The 24,039-nt window shown below is 40.3% G+C and overlaps 1 protein-coding gene across 19 annotated transcripts in view; it reads left to right on the top strand.

Moving 5' to 3' along the window:
• The window catches only part of RAD51B (RAD51 paralog B), a 403,358-nt gene that overhangs the window by 197,456 nt on the left and 181,863 nt on the right, over positions 1-24,039 (top strand). The gene's annotated exons all lie outside the window — the stretch shown is intronic.

Genomic DNA, 24,039 nt, shown 5'->3' with positions numbered 1-24,039 from the left:
GTTTGCTTGGGCTGAAATTGCTAGCTTTGGTGAATACTTAAATTGCTGAGTTTCTCTTTTTTTGTTTAAAATCAAACCCTGTTTTCAAAATCTACTCCTTACCCTTCCTTTCCCTTATTCATATGGTAAGTTAGCCAAAGGATGCAACATTTTCAATAGTATAAAAGGTTTGCTGAGACATGAACTCTGCACATGCACAGAGGCTAGATCAGCTAAAGAAGAGAGAGAGAGAGGAAGGGGGGAACTGTAAGGGGGGAGAGGAGGTTTCTTCCAAATGTAAAAGAAAACTCGGAACCATTGAGGAACCATTGAGGGAAATCACCCTTAATCTGTCTTTGCTCCAGGGGCTATTTAAGACAAAAGGCTAAAAAAAACCAAACAAAAAAAAAACAAAAAAAACTAGCCCATCAAAAAGTCAAGAGCTTTCCAGGTTCCAAATCTTAACATGCCAAATTCTTTTCACAGGTAAATATCAAAGCATTCCCCCCCTCAATGGGAATTTTAGGAACAGCATTTCCTGACAGACTTCTCACATGAAATAATTTTCCCTTTTAACAGGATATGTGAACCCCGATAACAAAGTGTTTGTCCCTTTTTCCTCCCACAGCAACTTTCTTTCTGTTCTGTGAAACAAGTCTGAATCCCTGCTACAGTTTGACTTCCATCTCTTTGTGGCTTTGACACTTACAAATAATCTGTTTTCATTTATTTAATCTGTCTCTCCATGATGTCTATGAAGTTAATCGAAGCACAACCAAACATTGTTTGTGGAATGGTATTTGTTTACCTTTTTGCCTGAGCATTTCTTATTAATTCTGTCATCTTGGCTAGTGCAAGGTACTTGCACAACTTTAAATTGCCATTCATTTTTTCCTTGGTATTAAGTCATTTTCCAGTATTGTCCTATAGCCGATGTTGTCACTTCAAGAAACACTCTTTTATTTTCATTGTTACTTCAGATTTCTTAAAATTGTGTGTCTTAGCATTTATTTATTTTTCGTTCCTCATAAGTCATTGTGTGTGTTTCATTATTATCTTAACCTTGTATTTTTTACAGTTCCAGCAAACGAACTTGGCAGATAATAACAGTAGTTATAGGAAAATGTGATAATAATATTGGAATGAATGAAACGCTTAATGTGCTAAGATTTTTTATTATTTGCAGCTTCCCATGAAAACTGGAGGACATCCTTCTTGTCTAACTGTGGTTTTAAGTCGCCCCAAAACCCTGCCCCTTACAGGATATCACTTCTACAGATGTGCAATGATGAAAAGCAGCAACAACCCAACCCCTTCGCCATCACAAGACCTGCAACGCCAGAGTTTTCAAAGTGCCCACAGCTATCTCTTTCAAAGGATATAGACTGATGGGGAGTGGGCCTGACAAAGGGGGGTGGAGTTGACTTGCAAGGACATCTTTTCACTTGAACCTCAAGCCTCTGTGCTCCAGGATTCAAAAGATACATGCGTAAAAGATCACAATTGTGTCAAGATATGCAACTGATATTTAATTAGTTTGTTTTGTATTAAGTGTTATTATGTAGGAATGTTGAAATGTGTCTGACAGTGTGTTACTTCCACAAGGGGGGTATTTTTGTGTGTAATTTTTATGTTTAATGTCTTATTGCTTGCACACCAATTCTCATGCATTTTATACTTTCTGATAGCTCACACTATTGTGTAGTCCAATGTTTAGATAACCACATTTCATTGTCCCACCTGGCACTCTGCCAACTTTCCCTATCCATTTTAAAATGTGCAAAAACTTGCTTTACCAAGGAGAAGCTTATAAGATACATGAAGGTGCACATGCTTTGGTTTAGCAGGAATGATCCCTTATAGAGTTAAATTGACTTATTTGGACAAAGTGCCCTTTTAAGAACGGTTTTCCTTTACAGACTGGTTTGAAAGGTTGAGAACCATGGGCACATAAATTCAAATTGGACTCAGTTTGAATTGGGCAAGTGTATCCAGGCTGCAATTAGCTTTTTGGTCCTTAAAGTGCAAGTGATCTGCGAGACCAGAGCCTGTAATAATAATAAGAAATCCCATGGATTTTGGCCAAGGCGAAGACATTTCTCTCAGGACGTGTCCGAAACCTGTGCCAGCTGTGGTGGGTGCCAGGCTACATGATGAATATGAAAGCCCTAAGTGGATTCACCAGGGATTGCCACTACTGCGACACCATGCCGATGTGAGACCACAGAAGAGCTACCTTGACACCTGAGAACACACAAATGGCGGGGGGGAAGCAAACTGCACTTTTCAGTCATTAGTGGACCTTCCTGCCTAAATGAAAAGCATAGATCACTATTGAGAAAATATTTCTTCCAAGGTGCTAGAATACCACAAGTAACTGAGCAGTGCACTGTTACACCATTATATTTCCATGCAAATATCCTTAAAGTAGCATGATATCCAAGTCCCTTTCAGGTTCACATGGACACACACATCTGGGACGGAGAATACCAGGTTATTATTTACCACCTTAAATTGTGCGGAGAAAAGGATTGCAAAGTAGCCACCTTTGCAATCTTATCTCCGAAGGGGGGAACTGTAGCAGGAACCCCCCCACCCCAATCATTCTGTTTGCACAAACTTCACACACACTCACACTCACACACTACATACGCCACATTTCTGTTATAAATTCATAGAAAATCAACCATACATCGGATTTGCACTGTTCCATTTTTTACTCCATGTGACAAAGACTATCAAAGGATCAAAGGGGGGTGCTTGGTTTCTGGTCAGCCATAATCCCTTCACCATCCCAGCACATCCACAGGAGCCCTGCCCAGTTGCTATGTCAACCCTGATGATCCCAGACAGAAGACCATCAAAATCACAAAGAACAGTGGATTCACCACGGGCTGAAACAAAGGACAATGATCAGATCTTCCCTCTGGGGGCAGGAAACTGCAAACTCCCCATTGTCACCTGGAAAGTACTCATGGGGAGGGGGAAAGGAGGAACCAGCCAGGTGACAGGACACTCAGGTTACCACCACAACTCCTCCCTCAACCCCTCCTTTCTGTAATGAATGCATGATGTCAACCCCTCCTTTCTGTAATGTATGCATGATGTTTCTGGGGGTGGGCTTGAGCTAGAGGAGGGGAATTTCAAAAGTTTTTATAAGGTCTTGCAGCCCATTGTTCTGGGTCTTTCCTCTCTCCTGCAAGTGAGGGGAACACCCTGATGCATCAGTTCAATAAAGGCCAAGCCTACAGGCTGCTGTTTTGCTCCAAGTTATCCTGGTTGGTGTCTTTGTTTTGTCCAAGAGAGCCCTCGGATTTTTCCGTTAACACTGGCAAGGGGGCATGGTGATGGTAACAACAGCAGAAAGTGGGAAGAGGGCATTTTTCTCCTTCCTCCCCTCCTCTTGTTTGTCAGGCATCAAGACTTAAAGAGCCCTGATAAAGTTCAAGCCCTGGGTTGCTCTTTAAGTCCCAGTGTCTGACAGAAAGGGAGAAGGAGAAGAGGGGGGAAGGTCTCTGCTTACCACTAGGGAATAGGAGATAAATTAGATTTTGCTTGTATTTTTATGAAAAGCTACCTGATTCACAGTTATTGAATCAGCATGTGAACCAAAACACAGTTGTGCTATAAAAAAATAATAATCCTAATTCTTTGAATTTTGCAATGCACGTCTAAAACCAAAGTGTGTAGGGGAAATTCTGCATTACACAGTGATGCAAGCAACATTAAAAAAAAAACACTTGAGGGAATTGCATGCAATAATGTGTCTTAGTCAAAGTTGCTTGCAAAAAGTTGTGCTAAAATGCTTACACATTTTCATGAGGATTTTTCTTTTTTTAAAAAAAAAAGATTGCAGAAATGAATTTAAGATTTGATAACTGAGAAGAACCAAAATTTTTGTCCAACAAAACTTTGCACTGCTAACCATTGTTATTCCACGCTAGTAAGTAAATGAAAGATGGGACAGTTGCAGGAAGTAGAGCCAGACCCTGTGACAGGTAGAGGCAGCTAATTCTAACTTTGCTCCCGTCCATTTCACGGCTGAGTTCGACAAGGACAGCACTGAGATTGTGGAGGAAAATGCTGACAGTTCCACCCTTTGGACAGGTTGTAATTAAGAAATCAGACAAGTTGGGGCTGGCTGAGGGGAGACTGAGCTTGGTGGGACAGTGCCCCACTTGCTCTGATGAACCCTCACCCAACTGCATATTTTCCTTCCCTTTGGAATAGCTCTTGTGTCAGTTCAGCCTACGGCTTTTGCAGTCTTCCTTCTAATGTCCAGATGATGGACAAAAAAGCTAGATGCAATTTCAAGGGATCCTCAAAAGCACACCTAAAAACTAGATGTGTGTTTGATAATAAGCAAAGTGAAAACGAAACTTTAAAAGCTGTTTGATTCACTGTCACTTTTCTTTTTTCCATTTCAAAAGATGTTTGCAAACACCTTGAACCACTGGGAACTAGCCTCATCTGGTCCATTAAAGTAAAAGCAAAAAAGAAGAATTATAGTTTGTATAGTTCACCAAGCTAAGCGAGAACAAAAAATAGATTAAACATGCAGAAGGCTTAAAAGCTCTTTTTGTGCAGGGCTTTTCCATCTGAGAACTCACGAGAGCCTCCAAGGGCCTGGTAAACAGACTTGAGAGCTTTTAAGCTTTCTGCCTCCCATGTGCTTAATTTGTGCAGTTTCAGCCGGCCGGCCATCAAGCATGTAAAGTTGAAATTGTGCAACTTGCATGTGTTTAAGTTACAAGTTGTCTGTATTGCACAAAACATATGATTCACAAAACGTAATATGTCAGTGTGCGATTAAAATCTTCAGTAGTGGACTTTGAAATCATTGATGCTGCTTTGTTTTTTATATTGTTGAAATGTAGGAATTGATCTTTGCTTTGCAAATTCAGCCCCAAAGCATGACTCATGTGCCCTTCAAGGTTTTCAGAACTAAACTGTCCCCACAACCATAACCAGAGAAAAGCTTTCCCTTGTTGTTCTCTTAATAATTATGCTGCGCTCATATGTTTTTCGTAAAGCACTGGAGCAAATACTGCCATGACTTCTTTCCAAGAGGCTTTTACACACCGTCCTTGAAGGTCCTGTATTGATGTGAGCTTATGTTTTGTTTCAGTAAAACCTCCTGGGGATGGAAACATAAAACAGAGCATGATTTAGGTATTTGTTAGACCTGCTTGCCTCCACGAGCAATTTGCTGGTTGTTGCACAGAAGATACTAGGTTTTTAATGCTTTTTTTTACTAGTTGGTGCTATGGTGAAATTAATTTTAATTGCAAACGCCATGCCATGCTGAATGTGAGGTTGTTTTGAACACATTCAGAAACACAAAATCTGACAGAGTAGCCTGGAAATGATCCAATGTCAGAGGTTGCCAACTGTTTTTAGCCAGTGGACACATTTAGAATTTTGAGAACGTGACATGGGGGCCAGTCACAAAATGGCTGCCACATCTGAAAGAGCAGAGAAAAGAAACAGGACCACCAAGGGATGCAGACATGTCCCCGCGTCAGCTGCCCCATCAATGGAAAGAAATGGTCTTTGCGCTAGCTCACAGAGAGAAGCTCTTTGTACCTCTTCTCTGTGCAGAACAGAAGGAAAGGTGGGTATCTGACCTTGTGCACTGCAGATTTCTGAGGGGATATTCAAGACTCTGTGTGTTTGCCATAGGAGGAACTGGCAGGTATACTGGCACCCACAGGCAGACAAGGGAACTGTGTTCTAGGTCATCATATAACATCAGAAGATGGTGACTGCCAAACAGAATTCTTGCCACATCTACAAAGCTGACAGCGTTGGTGAAACCAGCAAAGAAAGACAAGCAGTTTTCTTGCCCCTTTTGGCCTTCCTGAAGAGGGCCCTGCATTCTCCATCCCTGCAAGGTGAGCTGGCTTGTTTTCTTTCTTTAATTATGCCATCATCCTGCAGTTACTCTCCAGTTTGTAAGGTTCAGGGGGTGTCTCACAGCTATGGGATTTCAAAATAAGAATAGGGCGGTGTGAGAAAGATTAAGCTCATTAGCCCCTTATCTATTGTGGCTCAATGTCTGCAGGTGGCTTCAGGTCAATTTATTTGGAGCATTTGTACCCTGCTCTTCAACCAAGTAGGTTACCAGTATGGCTTGCATGCAGTCAATAAAAGCAAGACACTCTCTGTCTGCAGGCTTACAATCTAAAAAAACAACAACACAGCACACAAGGGGAAAGGGACAAGGAGGCAAGAGGAAAGAAATTAAACTCAGCTACTAATCCTTAAACATTTGTTCTCATAATGAACAGTTCTTATAATTTCTGAATACAATTCAAAGCGTTGGTGTTTTTTTGCTCCCTGGCTTTTAACATCTGGTCTCTCCACCTCTGCCTTCCCCCGGTAATTATTTTTAGCATTTACTTTCACTGTGTGTTTATTAGTCATTGTAAACTACCCTGGACATTTTGATTCAAGGTATAAATATATGTTACATAAATAAAGGTACATTTAGTCGCTAGTGCTTCTAAAATCTACAAGTGCTAAAAAAACAATCACAGCAATAAGAATCTATAGATCTGTAGCTTTTCCCTGTCTAGTTTCCTTCAGATGTGGCTAAACTACAACTCCCATTATCCCTGAACACAGTCTATGCTGGCTGAAGCTGATGGGAATTGTAGTCTAAAACGTCTGGAAGGCACCAGATTGGACGTGGCTGCTATAGATGATCAGTATTATGTCTGATTGTTTCATTTATAAGTTTGTATCTTGGTAGTGGCCCCATCACTATGGAACGCCCTCCTAAAGGATGTGAGTTTCACCCCCTCTTTGATTGTGTTCAAAAGGGCCTTAAAACCTGCCTATTCCAAACAGATTTTAATTGAATTCGCTTGCTGCTCTATCATTTTTACTTCTGCTTTTATCTATGGTATTTTGGATGGATAGTTTAAAGTTGTTTATATAATCTTAACTGTAAATTGCCTTGGGGGTTCTTCCAGCCCTGAAAGGCAGAATAAAAATACCTAAATAAATAAATATACACAAACCAATCAGGCCCGGTACAGACCATCTACAATTAAAACTGAGTGAACAAATAAGATGAAAAACATTAGTTAAATTGTCTGCTGTTGATATGCAACTTCGGTTAATTCAGCAGAAAGTTTTACTGAGAATTTGTTCTTCCCTGAGTAAGTTTCTTGAGGTTGAGGTTGACTACAAATGATCTCTGTTGGAAGTGTGACAAGCCACAGGCTAATTTATCCCATATGTTCTGGCACTGCCCTGTCATCTCACCAGTCTGGAAAGTAGTGGGAGATTGCATAAACATTACCTTATCCGCAGGATCTAACTCTTACCTTAAATCGTTTAATATTTGGATACATATCAGCCATCTGGGCACTCCCAAAGAAATACAGTGAATGGATTGCTAGGTTAGTGGTTGTGAGAATAATCCTCCCAACACTGAAATGAAATGAAAACTCTCCAATATTGAGCAGTGCTTGGAAGAAGTGTTTGATATTGCTATAAAATAAAATAAATATTTTATAGTATATTAAATTCACCTGATGTTCAATTTTAAAAGTTACATGTTTCTGGAGAATTGTGAAAATGAGCTCCTAAAATAAAAGGGAGATTTGATCATCATTTCCCCTCATTTCTTACTCTTCTTCCCCCTGCCTCTGCTTTTCTTCTTTGGTCTCTCTCTCTCTTCTTTGTACTTCATATCAGTTGGATAGGAATCAAAGGACTAGGAAGCTGGAATGGTAGCCTAAAGAGGAGTGGTTGTAAATCTGTTATTTCCAGCAAATTTAAAAAATGTAAGTTTAAGGAATTATAGTTACTTCTTGATTTGGAGACCTAGGTTAATGTCAACTGTCTCAAAGCATATACAGTAAACTGGCAACTTAAGCACATTTAAGTTGTGCACATTCAGCTTCATACGCTTGGGGGGGGGACTTTAAAAAAGAAAAGAAAAGAGGTGGGCATCCAGGAAGAAAGACTCTGGCAATCCCACCTGCCATTGCACACACCTGCCATTTGGCTATACACGATTTTGGCCTTAGGCATGATCTCACTGTGGGTTTACTGTAATTGGTTAAAAAGATAAAGGTAACTCTGACCATTAGGTCCAGTCGTGGATGACTCTCTGTAAATGGCCATGTTTCTGGAGCATGTTCCACACCACCAGTGGTTATAATAATCAGCCCTGTTGAACTCAGTATTACTTTGATTGACCAGCTTCATTGGACATGCCCTGCTTATGACAGCTTTCTCTTCTTAACAAAATGGACTGAAATGATGAGGATACTGTAACCTACAACTCCCTATAACCTTACCATCTGTTCAAGAGGGAAATAGAACCACACTTTGGAATGTTAACTTGAAGTTTCCTTAGATATACTTGAACTGCTGTAGAGTGGAAAGCCATCTATAAGTAGCAACAACAGTGAACTTAGAGTTACAATAATTTACTATTCTCTGTGAATTGCTAAGAACTCCTACCCACCTTGGCGTACAGAAATAAGGAGTAGGAGTGGTTTAAATGCAGAGAATCCTCTAGCAAGAAATCTGGCTGGCGTAGTATTATTTATATAAATCTCTGAGCAGTTTACAGAGAGTCAAGTATGGTGGCGGCGGGGGGCGGGTCATCACCAAGTGCAGTAATTTATTCAAGATACCCTCATTTATTATTACATTCAGTGATTGGATAGCACCTCTTTAGAAACTGTCAAATTGCCCTGTAGTATCCTAAAGTGATTGATGGGGGGGGATAAATACAGTTCTTTCTTCCCAAATATTGCTCACAAATGTTCGTAGTTCAGGCACTGGGGAACTAATAGCTGCCCCTCAATTTCCCACATACCACAGCACTACAAAGACTGAACTATGTAGCTACCAGCGAGCCTGCTTCATTTTCATTTCAAAAGATTTCGTACTCCCTTGAGGGGAAAAACTCACAGGCAAATTGCAGGGAGGGAAGTTGCTCCAGATTTCTCCTGGAAAGTTGTGTAAAATGAGTTAAATTCCACAACCAGTCTGAACAGGAGAAAGAGAGAGGCAGCCCGCTAGCTGGTCACAGCTGCGTGATTTGGCAGAGGCCACACCAATTGATGTATCCCCCAAAGGCACAGGAAACATCAGCACACCACTGTATGTACACAAATCAAACCCATCCATTGAAGAAGGGTTAAACTTGCTTACTGAGCCCTGGGAACACAATGAACAATTTCAGCACCCCATTCATTCCTGACAGATTTCAGCTCCTCTTTCATTCCTGCTTCAGTTTCTGTGGTGTGCTGGCACATCCTTTTAGAGACAGAGATGATTCAGGAGGAAGTTCATTAGAAACCTTCCTCATCCAGCCCTTCCATCTATCACTTTTTCTTGTCAATCGCTCTCTAAACCAGCCAAGAAACAAAGGTTTATATATTGATAGTCAGCGATATTTCTTCATTGTCTCTTTAAAATTATGGTTGATTAGTCGTCCACAGTAGCATGCCAGCTTGAAAAGCCAGTATATTTGTGGTTTAGCTGTAATTTGATAGGAAATGCTTTTCTTCCAGTGCTTTATGCAGTATCTTTCTGTAACATATCAATTTTGAGTATTTATGTAAAATCCTGAAATCAATTTACATCTAAAATAAGTGACATTTTAAAAGCCCCAGTTCTCAGAACATGAGGTAAGCTCCCCTGAAGAGAAATGGGTGTTAGAATGAACTTCTTTCTTCCAGACCAATTTTTGGAGTATACAATAGCAGGCAGAATGCCACAGCCAATGGAGCACGTCTATAAGAACCTTGTAGCTAAATAATGCTTTTGCTTGCTCTGATCATTCAGAAGAATCTTTAGCAAATGGTGTTGCACGGTGATATTTAGTATAATCTTTGCATTTTAAAATGTTTAAGAAGAGTTTGATTATCTTTCTTATAAATATTGAAGCACTTTTAGATTTCTCATTTCACAAAAGCATACATAAACTACTGAATGTAAAAGGTAATCTATATCATAAGAGTGTTAGAATCAGATGAAAAATAAAAGAAAAAATTCAGGCTTAACAACTTTAGGTAAAGGTAAAGGGACCCCTGACCATTAGGCCCAGTTGTGACCGACTCTGGGGTTGCGGCGCTCATCTCGCTTTATTGGCTGAGGGAGCCGGCGTACAGCTTCCGGGTCATGTGGCCAGCATGACTAAGCCACTTCTGGCGAACCAGAGCAGCGCACGGAAACACCGCTCACCTTGCTGTCGGAGCGGTACCTATTTATCTACTTGCACTTTGACGTGCTTTTGAACTGCTAGGTTGGCAGGAGCAGGGACCGAGTGACGGGAGCTCACCCCGTCGCGGGGATTAGAACCGCCGACCTTCTGATTGGCAAGTCCTAGGCTCTGTGGTTTAACCCACAGCGCCACCCACGTTACAAATGCACTAGCAAATATATAGAAGACTTTGTTGCAGTTGTCATGTATAGAAACATAACAGTTTTAAGTTATAGGAAGGTAAGTTCGTGTAAGATGTAATAATGAAGTCTTGATGATTTGCCACTTAAAGGAAAGGCTGGATAACTATTTATCAGCCATAATTTAAACAACAGTTTATTTTTCAATGTGGGAGGTAGTAACCTTGGATGAGATGTATCTCTTGAGATCCAGCACAGACCTACTTGCAGTTTAAGCCTGTTCCTATGCACACCAACATGGAAGAAAGCCTCATTGAACTTATTAGGACTTACTTCTAAGTAACCATGCATAAGCTTGCACTGCCTGAGTGCTAAAAATGATGAAGCAAAAAGAGATGATGCTGAGGTTAAAAGGCCAAACATTCCATTCACAGTTTCCTTGAAAACAAAACGGACTGCAGGTTAATGTCAGCAATTGGAGCCCAGGAAAGTATCCTATTAGGACATCTGACACTGCTGTTTTACAGGAGTGCTTTTCTTAATGTGGACAAAAGGAAGAGAGGGAGTTTAGTTATCAGATTGGAATTGGAAGTCTTGGCTATACTTACACTAAGACTGAAGAAGAGCAAGACTTTGCACTGTAACCTTTCATCAGTACTAACTAGTCATACTACACAAAATATTGAGATTAAAGTCAAGTATATTGAACTTAAAGAAAAACTACCTCTCAAGCTGACGTTCTATACTGATGTACCTTGGAGTAAGTCCCGCTGAACTCAGAGGGCTTGCTTCTCAGTAGACATGTATAAGATTGCCCTGAGATGTGCCTTAATAGCATTCAGTTTACCAGAAACATGATGACTGGGTCAGAAACTCTCTGGAGACTCTCATATCTGTAGTTCCCTTGGCAGTTTCTAACCTGGCTGATTTAGTGAACTGTATATTATATCTAGAAGGTGCACATTTTTCAAATGAGCAGCATATGCTTTAGCAGTCAGTGATACCCCAGGTAAAGAACAGATCAGCATTTTCCACCAATTGTGGGTGCTTAAATTGATCTCCTAAGACTCTCAGAAATACAGGTTTGTAGTGTGAGTGTCAAAATATATTCGTATGTGCCATAAATTTGTTTTAACTGACTGAATGGAAAGTATATGCACCTGGAAGAAAACAAGAAAGAATCCTAGATACACCTGAGAAGTATGTTTGTAAGACAGGTCAAAATACCCTATATGTAGAGATTGTGAAAAAATTAAGTTATCTGACAAGTGCATTATATGCGTTTTTATTGCTAACTTCACTTGAAAGTAGACCAACCTATGTGTGTGCCATGTTTGAGGCATTTGGCAGAATGAATGCAAATGTGTAATATTATGGTCTGGATGTTGTGGTTCCAAAATTAAGCCACAAAGCTGAACATAAATCATGGGAATAAAACTCCTACCAACTGGAAAATTAGATGAACATTACAAGACCACTTACCTATGGCTTTAGTTTTCTGGTAACAAATGAAATATTGCTTTTAAATTTTGCATTTTGAAAGTCCGAGGAAATTTAGATAGCACTGAAGGTGGACAGGACAAGATCCAATCCAGCACACTTAGTCGGTCAAAACAAATTTAGTTAGTATCCAGAAGGGGGCATTTTAAGTATGAAGCTTTGTGTTAGAAGACCATGCACATTTTTATGTGAAGTAAAGTCATAAGAAGCATACTTTTAATCAGAGCAATGGAATGAAAGTGAATCCAAGTTACAGAACTAAGAGTCATGGGATATGAGATCTTCAGCCTCTTAAGGATTAAATTTCCTAGGGCCTGTCCAGTTTTGTGTCCAATCCAAGTCAAAGCAGAGTACAAACAAGAACAGGACCTTGGACAACTCCAGTGGACCTGTGCTGTCTAAGACGTTCTCCTAGAAGCCACAGAAGATGTCTCTGCATGGAGCTAAAACCAACTGAAGCCTAATGTAGCCTGGACAGACCTGGAGTGTGGTAAGCTCTGTCTCCCTGAAGGAGATAGCTGGCTGTCTGGTTGAAGGGTCCTCACCGTCTTTGGTTTCTGCATGGCTGTGGAAATAGCTGTACTGCAAAGGACTCGTCAACTGAATCAGAGGATGATGACAGGTCTGTGTCCTCCAACAGGAAGGGCCCCAAAAAAGATATAAGCAGTTATCCCCGCAAAAGAAGCCAGACCCTTATTTTCATCAGATTCCTTTGTCACACACTAAGCAGTTCCTGGGTTTATGGTTCATCGCACGGCCTATCTGTGTTGTGTGGTATGTAGGTCAGGTGCTTATGATTTCCTCTTCTTATACATTCTTTTAAACATCTGTTCCTTCTTGATCTCTTCTGAGTATGCTATAACACAAGGTGGTTCAACAGGCTGGGAGTATGAATTTGATTTTCTCTTTACATTTTAATACAGCCACATTTTGGCTTCTAAAGCAACAAACAAAAATATTCAGATTTTTATCAAACTAACCCTAAGAAAGGAACAGAACCCATAATCTAAGTAAGACTTTCAAAGTGCACTAGTTAAATGGAGTTGCCAAAGAATAAATGGACATAAATCTGACATCAAGAATCACAAAACAGAGAAACCAGTAGGAGAACACTTCAATCTCCCAGGACATTCTATACAAGATCTCAAAGTAGCTGTTTTACTACAAAGGAATTTCAGAAATAGACTGGAAAGAGAAGCTGCTGAATTACAACTCATTACCAAACTTAAAACCATGGAGAGACCTGGGCTGAACAAAGACATTGGATTCTTATCTCACTATACATGACTAAACAATTTCTCACCTTCTCACCCCTTGCCTTTTCCTGTAAGACCTATTACAGTCGTTAAGAGTCGTCAACAGGCTCTCTCAGCTATCTGCCTATCTCCCATTCCCACCACCCTTCTGAGTAATACCCCTCCCCACCTTCTCACTATATAGAAGGATCTGGCAACTTCTGTTTCAGTGTATCTGAAGAAGTGTGCATGCACACGAAAGCTCATACCAAGAACTAACTTAGTTGGTCTTTAAGGTGCTACTGGAAGGAATTTTTTTTATAGTTAAATGGAGATAACAGCAAACTGAAAAACTGAAACAATTATAAATGGTCATTTTCCTGTAAACCAGGTATTAACTCTGGAAAAGGCTTTAGACTGCTTTATTTTTAAAATGTATACACCACAGTTTAATACAACTTTTTTCTGAGACTGTTAGATCTACCAGATTGTTACTGAAAAACATAGAGTCCTGATTATTCAGATTACCAAATACCTGCAGGATTATAGTGGAAAACGAAAGCAGGGAGGGCTCTGGCAGCATTCCTATGCACACTGATTTGGGAGTAAGTCTTATTGAACTCAGAGAGACCTCTGATTAGGCTGCCTAGGATTGCACTGTTGAAATATTCACATCACTGAATAAATATTTCCCCATATCAGCTTAAGGAAGTTCTCAAATAATTGTCATCTCACGTTCATTTAAAATAAAGAGGTTGTGTTTATTATAAAGAACTTAAACAAAAAAATTCCCCCAGCAAATGAATCTGGATTTACAAGGCTGTGGTTCTTATACTACAAGAAGACACATGAAATATGGCCTTATTTACAGTCAGGCACTGGAGTTCAACAGCTGCAGAAGTGTGAGGCAAAGGAGTGAACCCTCCAGCCAGACACTTTAACAACGGTTCTATTGCTGAGGCACCTCTTGTTACACACAAGACAAAAACAGATGAAGAGAGAAGCTTGAGAATGATTCAGAATAGCACTCATTATGAAATAAAACACAAGCAGGAAGTACATTTCTTTTTGTCATAGGGTTCTTCCAGCTGTCTGTAATTCCCACAGCTACCCACACCCACACACAATTAGAGAATGAAATAAAGCTTCCACCAATTTGTCTGCTATCCTTTCTTAAATGAAGTAAGCATTTGGTCAGGCAGAAAAGAAAATATGTCCTGATGTTAACTCTACCTACTATCTTTTTGGTTAAAACGAAACTGGAAAAATATTAGGAGTTTGTTCTGTTTGTGTATAATTAAAGAAAGAATCCTGTATTGTGTCTTCATCAAAACACTAAAAAAAGCACTGACTTGCCTCCAAATGTCAAAATATGTGACATTTCACTCTCTTGCTGATGAAACTCATCCTGCTTCCTTTGCTATATCACTTGCCCCCTGCTGTTTTCTCGTGCTCCCACCCCATCCCTATCCTCCTTCATTGTTCTTGTGATTGCATCCTGCCAGAGTGAAGAGGTTCAGAAGAACCTGGAGCCAGACCTTTGAGCTTGAATAAACATTTTTCATAGCTAGCTTTGGCCTGTTCAGTCCAATCACCATGCAGGGAATAAGACTAGATGAAGCCTTTCAGCCCTATGATTTAATGAGGATCATCTTGAAGGAGCTGTCCCTAGGAAGCCTGACCTCTCATTTCAAAACAGAGACCCCTGGGTTTTCCACTGAAACTGCTTGTAAGGCAGTTTAAGCAATAGTGCTGATTTATTTATTTATTTATTTATTACTTTACAGATAACTATAGCATTGTAAAATCACGTTCACTTTACAGAAACTATGGTGCATCCCTGTCATCATAGGCGATTATTATTTATATTCTATAATAAGAGCTACTATTTATTTATTTTCTCCAGGAATAATAAGAAAGCCAGTTATTTGACTGGCAACTTGTGCTGAGCCACAATGTGGGAACATGTTTCATGAATACTTTCACACCCCATGAAATGTGCTCCCGCCTTTTGATAATCTTTGCACCTTTTTGTCAGAAGGACACAGGCGGCAGCGAGGGAATTCAGCTAAAACAACAGGACCACATCCATGCACCCCTGTTCATAAACTCCCACAACTAGTCATCTGTTAACTATTAGGCTGAAACAGGGTGGTGTCTTGCAGCATTGGTGGACAAAAACCCTGCAAGGCAAGACCCTTGGCCCTGCTGTCAGGGCAGCAGGGATGTATTCCCTTCCTTCCTTCCTTCCTTCCTTCCTTCCTTCCTTCCTTCCTTTCTTTCTTTCTTTCTTTCTTTCTTTCTCCCTCAGGCAGGACAATGCGAGGACTTGGTTTACACTTAGTGACATCTTGTAGCCAAACCCGACTGGCTACGCAGTGCTGTGATATCATTATGTTCACAGCCCATTTGCTTGGAACACACAGTGAAAAAGCCTTCCAGGTTCTTTAAAAACTGGCACCAGAATAGAAACAGATTGGAGGAAATATGGCTGTGACCAGGCATGAAAAAACATCCATAACGAAGTAGAAATAAGGGGTTTTTCATGGAGCTCTCCCACCCCCAGTTTTGTTCAACATGTGACATGTAAGCATGGAGGAAGAAAATTATGTAGTTTAGGTCCCATACCTAGACCACTTAGGCATAGTATTTCCCTACTATGTCCCATTCTCTCCTTATATAGAAAGCAAGGATGTTCAACAAATGGAAAGCAAATTTCCAGTGCTTGCCTCTTCGTTTTTCTTCAATTTATGTAACACTATGTAATCCTTTTCGAAACTGAAGAGAGAGATCTTCTACAGGAAAAAAAGTTCATCTAGATGAAGATCTGCTGCAGCCTAATAATGGCTTGTGCCCAAGATTTAGGAAACAAAACAAAAAAACCCCACTGAGCTGAATTGGTCTGAACTGGCCTCTGTATCCTGGGTGGGGGCTATAGTGGAAAAGATGGCTTTAATTGATTTTTATTCTTTTACTGAAGCTAAACTACTCAACACAAAGCATGGGTTGTGCTGTAGAGGCCAGCTTCAGAGAGGATTGGCTGACACTGATAAAAAAAAACCTGGATTTCTGTTCTGAAGGTTTGTGAGTGTTTGACATATATAATTAAACAGGCTTGTTTATATTATTGTTTAAGAGCAGACAATTTCAACTGCACATTAAAACCTTTTCATTAACCAGCTGCTTTTATTGTTTCCCTTTTCTCTAAATGAGGAAGGTGCACTCTTTGGTCTGAACCACTGCTTTACCTACCAAACAAATACATGAAATCAGTTGCTAGAGTTGCTATATCATAAATATAATGTGAAAACCAAGTAGTATATTAGGGAATATAGTCTTCCAACTCTCCTCTCCCTACAAACTGTATTCTTTTTCCCCCCCTTAAAGTATTTTTGGGCCTTAAGCACTATGGAAATTGAAGGATATTTCTGTTTAATTGCCGTCAATTATAGAAGGACAGATTCGTGTGTGTTATCTATGTGGCAGAGTGGGTGGGAGCATTATTTCATTTCCTCTTTACTGTACAAAACAAGCACCCTTTGTGACACACGAGCCAAATGTACATTTCCATCTCTTCCCCCACAATTTTTCATCTCCTGCTTTTAGTCTTCCCCAGTCCCCAACATCACTCTTCCCTAGCTGCTTACAAATAGGCTGCATTATTAAGTCAGCCTTTCCGAGCATACCACCATACCAGCAAGTGTGTGTAGCCATTCTGTCTGCTTTAGGAAGCCCCATGTGCAGCCACAACTACAACAATCCCCTTGTTGATCCTGTGCTTGTTGGTTAATCCCTCATAAAGTATGGGAATCCTAGCCTCTTCCACATCTGCTTGCAAAACTGCAGGGAGAACACCAACCTTTCAAATCATCTTGGCTTGAAATACTGGAGACTAGCAGCAGGGGAACAGCACAGGGAAGGAATATTCCGTTTTTGAGCTGAGGAGGGTTATAAGATCTTAGAGCTCTCCATCCCTTCCACCTCTCATCCTTTATCATCCTCTTTCAGGTCATTGGGATCAGGTTTATGTTAACAAACCATGAAGCTTATCAAATAAATGCAACAGCAGCAGGTGTTTGAATCCGCCTGTTTCCACAGAACAGGCCTAACAAGGTTGACATTGTGGCTAAGGCCAAGGTAATGCAGTAATTATTCCTTTCTGGGTATGAAGCCCCCAAGAGATTTCTGGGAACGAGTTAGAAAAACAAACATTGCCAAGAGCAGGATTTTTATTATTTTTTTTAAAAAAAGGAAAGAACAGTAGTCCTCTCTATGCCAGACTGTGAAGACAAGCATTTCCATTGCAGTATCCTGAACACTACCCAGTTTCTCTTGAACATGTCTCATATTACAGAGGAAAGAGATTGTGAGAGAAGCAGTATGTTTGTGTCTGGGTGTTCACATCTGGAGGGGTAGCTTATTTTGGCTCTGGCCGGCATGTGGGAAGACAGCTGTTTACTTAAGACACTAATAAGTGCCAGAAGAAGGGGGGGAAGCAATATTTGGGGAGGGGGGCTATTGATGCAGCATTTAAGTATTTCTAATTATATAATATGGCTTGGTGTGCTTAACAGTTAAGGACTGTGTGGTACTCTTCTTGAGGTACTGTATAATTGGTAGCTTATTGTGTAACAATTCCTGTTTGCTGCATACCTGTGGAGAATACTATTTTTTATTTTCATTGCCATGATCCTACACATTATGTAGGAAACTCCCCACCAGAGTAGAAATCATATATCGAACAGATGGAAAGCTTCTTAATCTGAGTAGGCTGAAAGCAAATAGTAAGGTTACCATAACTTCTGTCATAGAGCTTCAGTATGCTGGTGAAAACATAGTGTGTGCACACTCAGTGGATGACCTCCAAACCATCCTAAATATCTTTGCAGAAGCTTACAAAAGCTTGGCCTCTCTCTCAATATCCAAAAAACCAAAGTGCTGCACGAACAAGCACAAAACAACCCCTCTGCAGTGCCACAAATCCAACTCAATGGTGTAACGTTGGAAAGTGTTGATCACTTCTATCTTTCCACAAGGGTCGGCATTGGTGCCAAAATCCTGCATCGCCTGAGCTTTGCAAGTGCAGCTTTCTCCCTAATGAAGCGCAGAGTGTTTGAGGACCAGGACATTCACAAGGAAACCAAAATGCTTGTTTACAAAGCTATTGTACTACCAACCTTACTGTATTCTTGTGAAACATCGACCACTTATAAACGCCATCTCCAATTCCTTGAAATATTCCATCAACAGTGTCTCCAAAATTTTTTACATATCACTTGGGAAGACAGGCAAACTAATGCCAGTGTTGAAGCAATGATTCTTTAACAGCAACTTCAATGGGCTGGTCATGTTGTTTAGATGACTGATTATCGATTATTATTCCAAATGGAAAGCGTAATGCTGGTGGTCAACAAAAGAGGTTTAAAGACTCTCTCAAGGCAAATTTTTAAAAATGTAGTATAAACACTGACAATTGGGAAACACTGGCCTGCCAGCGCTCCAATTGGAGAACAGCCTTTACCAAAGATGTCATGGACTTTGAAGGTGCTCAAACTCAGAATGAAAGGGAGAAACGTGCTAAGAGGAAGGCACATTTGGCAAACCCTCACCATGATCAACTCCCACCCAGAAACCTATGTCCCCACTGTGGAAAAATGTGTGGATCCAGAATTGGCCTCCACAGTCACTTACATACTCACTGTTAAGACCATGTTCATGGAAGACAATCTTACTTGGCTACGAGTGATCGCCAAAGAAGAAGAGTAGTTATGGCACTGTTAGGGCATCAGTTCTGCACTGCCAGCAGTGCTAGCTCCAGGGTTTTGGGGAAGCATATACACTCAGTGCGCTCTCCCATGAGCAGACCCACCTCCTTCTCTCAACTGTCACCCTCTCCCTCTAGGCCAAAGTGACACAACCACCCAGAGGGAGAGCAGAAGGCCTGTAGATACTGCTGCTTCATCTACTGAAACTTGTCACGTATTCTGTGCTTGGTGAGGAGGGGGCAGATGAACAGGCAGCATCAGCGGCAGGAAGAGCAGCAGGGCTAGGAGGCTCTGGGGGTCAGCATTGGGGGCCCTGCAATGGAGTGGATTTCAGCAGTTGCCTGATTATGTTGGCCACTGGAGCTGGCCCTATCTAGAGATGAAAACCCAATATTTGTGGAAGCAAATATCATGCTACCTATTCTACTACCTTTGGCCCAAGTGGTAGATACTCTATTTTTTATTATTGTGGCCCATCTTGAACATTTTGGGAAGGCCATGGTATTAATTTGATTGTGTCTTTGTGCTCTTCCTTATTTACTCCTTTGCTGTCTTCATCTGGTGAGTTTGTTTTCCACTTAATTCCAACCCCACACACATCCCCACACAGATCTGCAGTGCAAACTAGTGTGATCATGTAAGAGCAGTCATGATGCCATGGCTGCAGAGTTATGCAAACTGTCAGTTTTTTAATTGATTTGCTTGATACAGCTTGCAAGTATATAAAACCAGAGCATTTGTAAGCCTGGCTTAACAGACAAGCTCAAATTTCCCCATGGGTACCATGAAATGTACTAGGCTTCCATTGCATTTAGGAGCATCCTTCATTTAAGATTGGTGGTAACCCCTTCTTCCAGTGTTGGGCTACTCCTTTCCCCTTCAGTGCCTGCCGCCATCTCCCCATCCAACCTTGACCTGGAGGGCCTCCCAAAGAAGCTTTTCAGGGGGTGCAGATGGCTAGAGTAGAGAGGAGGGGGTGGTAATTTTTTCTTCCGTGAACATCCTTAAGTTCATTTAATGTAGAATCCAAAACTATGTCTGCATTTGCTCTGCAAATGTTCAAGCCTTTATGAATACGATTTAGTGGGAGAACATTTAAATTTAAATGATGGGGTATATGAGTTAAGTGCTGAAAGTATACATTGCATAAATAAAGAAAAAAGATAAATCAAAGAGTTCATGATCACATTATTTGTTTGTATGATAAACCTCACATAGACACATTAAGAGGAAAGAGAAATAAATTTAAAACATTCCACTCAGTTCTTAAAGGCCACGGATAGTTACAGGCCTGATTATAGCAAAAAGTTTTTGCTTGACACCTAAAGATATATAATGATGGCACCAGGCAAACCTGCACAAACAGAGCCACCACATTAAAAAACAACATTAAAAACAATTAGAGATAAAGGTACACATTGACCAGTTTATCTATAAACCTTAGGATTGTTGCAACGGAAACGAAAAATGCTGTATTGGAGTCAAGAGTAAAGCAATACATAATGCATTATTGTGCCACTTGCAGATTTGATCTGTCATGTGTTCATCTTAATGATGAAGAAAAGGATTGTGGGTATTTTTGTTTAGTATTCTCATAGTGATTAATAAGTTAGAATCTTTGCCTTGTTCCCATTTGTGTATAGCCCCAAAACATAGTGGAAAAAATAATAAAGCAAGTAAGCAAGCAAAAGGCATGCATCCAAATACTGGGAGTAAAATTCAAAAGTGCTGTGTATTTGAGCAATGCCCTTCTTTATAGAGGGGAAATGCATAAATATATTCTTAGACTAGTGCAATATTTATGTTTAAAACAATTACAACTATCTAATAGCTGCATTTTTATTTTAAAAAGTCAATTTATCCTCTGTTACATATTAGGTAAAGGAATCAAATAACACACACGACTGAATGGATTCTCACGGTGTAATTCCAATATGTAGAGTATTAATCTGTAAACTAAGAAGAACTATTTTGTTTAAACTACCTGTATTAAGAGAACAATTGCTTTCCTATTATCCCTGAGCAGCTGTTTTTGCAGAACATGCCCCTAAACATACTGTGAACAGCTGGAAAATCTGCACTTCATCCCAGGTGGTGTCCTTGATTACGGCTCTACTTCTGGATTTTGTCATGGGAAAGTCAGTACCACATTACACAGCTTCAAACTTCCCTGCAAAGACTGGATAGACATTGTGAAATATATGGCTCTGCATCCTTCAAACATTGTGCAGCTGCCCCTACTCACAATAAATTTACTTGCTATACGCTGCTTCACAACTGTGGATCGGGTGTTGGTGGGGCATGCTCCCTGCTACCTGAATGTGCACCTCCCTATGCCTGTGCCTGTGCTTTAAATGTTTTTTTGTTTTTTTTAAATCCAAGTTGTTTTGTTTGATGTTTAAAATATTGATTTCTTAATTTTGGGTTCAAAAAAATAGGGGCCCTCTTATACATGGGGGCGTCTTATACACTGAAAACTATGGTAGGTGAAATTCCTGTTTTAGCAAAAAGCCAAGAGCATTGGCAGAGTAGAGAAAGCCTCTAGAAAATATATGCATTTAACAGCCAAAAGGCCTAGAGATGGTTGCAACAGAGGTTTGCTATAAAACCATTGCAAGTCCAACTGCACTGATCTTTCAAAGTACTGCTCTTATAGCTACTTTCTTTTCCTAAATAACATGCTCATTCGTGCCCAATGGCCTCCAATCAGTGAAAAAGCAAAAGAGAAGCAACTGGATCAACAGTCCTGGGAACGTAGTCTGTGCTTGCAGTAGTTTTGCAAAATGGCATGTGCAAGCATTCATGCCAACAGTGTCCCAACATCACAGCCTGCCAGTAATAAGGCAATTTAAACACCACATTGGAGAGAACATGTTCTGTTATAACCTGAAAACAAAAGGCTCGCTGAGCCAAAATAAAAATAACAGGAGGGTCAAGATAGGGCAAAGCCCCACATTTCATTAACTAGCCTTTGTGATTAAATATATATGAATAGGACCAGGAGTAAAGCTGACGCCGGAATATCAAGTAATCATTCTTTGCTACTCTCAGCTGCTTCAATATAAATATGAGCTAAGTGTTTATTACAAAGATGAAGGAACTTTGTTTTAATTGTTCTAATTTTGGAATTGGTGCACTTAATGGTGTTCGGGGAAACCTTTTGCCTTGGAAACGAACATTGACTTCCAGATTAGATTTTTATAATATGTTGTATGTGAGGCTGCCTTTGAAGATTATTTCGAAACTAACTGGTTTGTTTATGTTACAGATAGGGAGCCGTGTTGGTCTGCCATAGTCAAAATAAAAAAAATCCTTCCAGTAGCACCTTAAAGACCAACTAAGTTAGTTCTTGGTATGAGCTTTCGTGTGCATGTACATGTATCTGAAGAAGTGTGCATGCACACGAAAGCTCATACCAAGAACTAACTTAGTTGGTCTTTAAGGTGCTACTGGAAGGAATTTTTTTATTTTGGTTTGTTTATGTTAGTAGTAGTCTCATTTTAGTTTCTTCCCCTTGCTCACATTTCCCTCCCCTTCATTGGTTGTCTCCCTTGTGCCTTTTTGTGTGATTGTAAGCTCCTTGGGGCCTATGCTCTCATTCATTGTAAAGCACCATAGCACCTAGATGGCACTATATCAATAGTCAACCTAGCAGTTTGAAAGCACACCAGTGCAAGTAGATAGATAGGTACTGCTGTGGTGGGAAGGTAAACAGCATTTCCATGTGCTCTGCTTTCTGTCACAGTGTTTTATCACAGTATCATAGTATTTTAATATTCTTTTGGAAGCCGCCCAGAGTGGCTGGGGAAACCCAGCCAGATGGGTGGGGTATAAATAATAAATTATTATTATTATTATTATTATTGTGTTCCGTTGTTCCAGAAGCGGCTTAGTCATGCTGGCCACATGACCCGGAAAGCTGTCTGTGGACAAACGCTGGCTGCCTCAGCCTGAAAGCGAGATGAGCTTCACCCCATAGTCACCTTTGACTGGACTTCACAGTCCAGGAGTTATTTACCTTTTTTACCTTTACCTTATATCAATAAATATAAGTATAGCACCCAACAGTAGCATTGTGAATTGAATTTTAGTTGTTTTGGGCCAGGTCAGGAGAACATTTTTTCCTGAAGAGTGAATTAACAATGTAACTATTAAATTCATTAGCTATCAGTGTTTGGGGCGTCTTAAAGCATTTTACAATGTTGTACATGCTTTGAGACATGTACGCCGGCTCCCTCGGCCAATAAAGCGAGATGAGCGCCGCAACCCCAGAGTCGGTCATGACTGAACCTAATGCTTAGGGGTCCCTTTACCTTTACATGCTTTGAGTGCTACTTTGGTGGCAGAGTAGGTATGTAGAACTGCCACCTAAATAAAATAATAATTTCAGGTGCTGATTTTCACCTTGTCATGGAATGGCTACAAGGGGTTTGGGCCCATATACTTTTTTTCTGTGTCCCACTAATGTAAAGAGAAAAAGCCTAGGCTTATTGCAGCTTCTCAGTCAGATCTTTTGTTTATTTGGGAGTAAGAGTGCAAACCTAATTCCTCATACCTTAGAGTAAGCCCCTTTGAATTTAATAGGACTTACTTTTGAGTAGACGTAGGTAGGACTGCATTGTAATTACTGCATTACATACTGACTAGTCTGCCTGCCTGCTCACTCAGTAGGTCACTTACCATCCCACCATCTGACCATAATTCTTGTTTAGAAGGAAGAGCCATTCATTTAAATGGGACTTAACTCCAAATTAAGTGGGTTTAGGACAACAACAAACAACTGCTACCTATATTAAGCTCTGAGGGTACTGAAATTTGTTCAGGGTTATTTTCTGTACGTTATGTATCAGGCAAGTTGACATAAGCCGAGGACAGATAAATAGGTAGTTGTGAAGCATTTGCCTTCAGTAAGATTATTGCGAGCATAACAAATAAGCTTGCTTAAGGATGAGGTGAATTCATGGAGGAGAGGAGCTGGAAACAGGCACTCACTTCCTGATTCCTACCTTCATTGTTTCTAAGGTGACCACTTATGCATCACCAAAGAGAGCATACATTTGCATGTGCTTATATGCAAATTTATAAATAATCACTATAATTTAAATAGAAATACAATCCATCCTTGATCTGAAAGCCCTTCAAATAGATGACTCCATCAAAGAGGGGGAAATTGTCCTATGGTAGTC

The sequence above is a fragment of the Podarcis bocagei genome (assembly GCF_964188305.1).
Source record: "Podarcis bocagei genome assembly, chromosome: 1".
NCBI classification, from domain to species: Eukaryota; Metazoa; Chordata; class Lepidosauria; order Squamata; family Lacertidae; genus Podarcis; species Podarcis bocagei.
The sequence above is the reverse complement of the archived record's forward strand: the minus strand, read 5'-3'. Positions and strand labels throughout refer to the sequence as shown.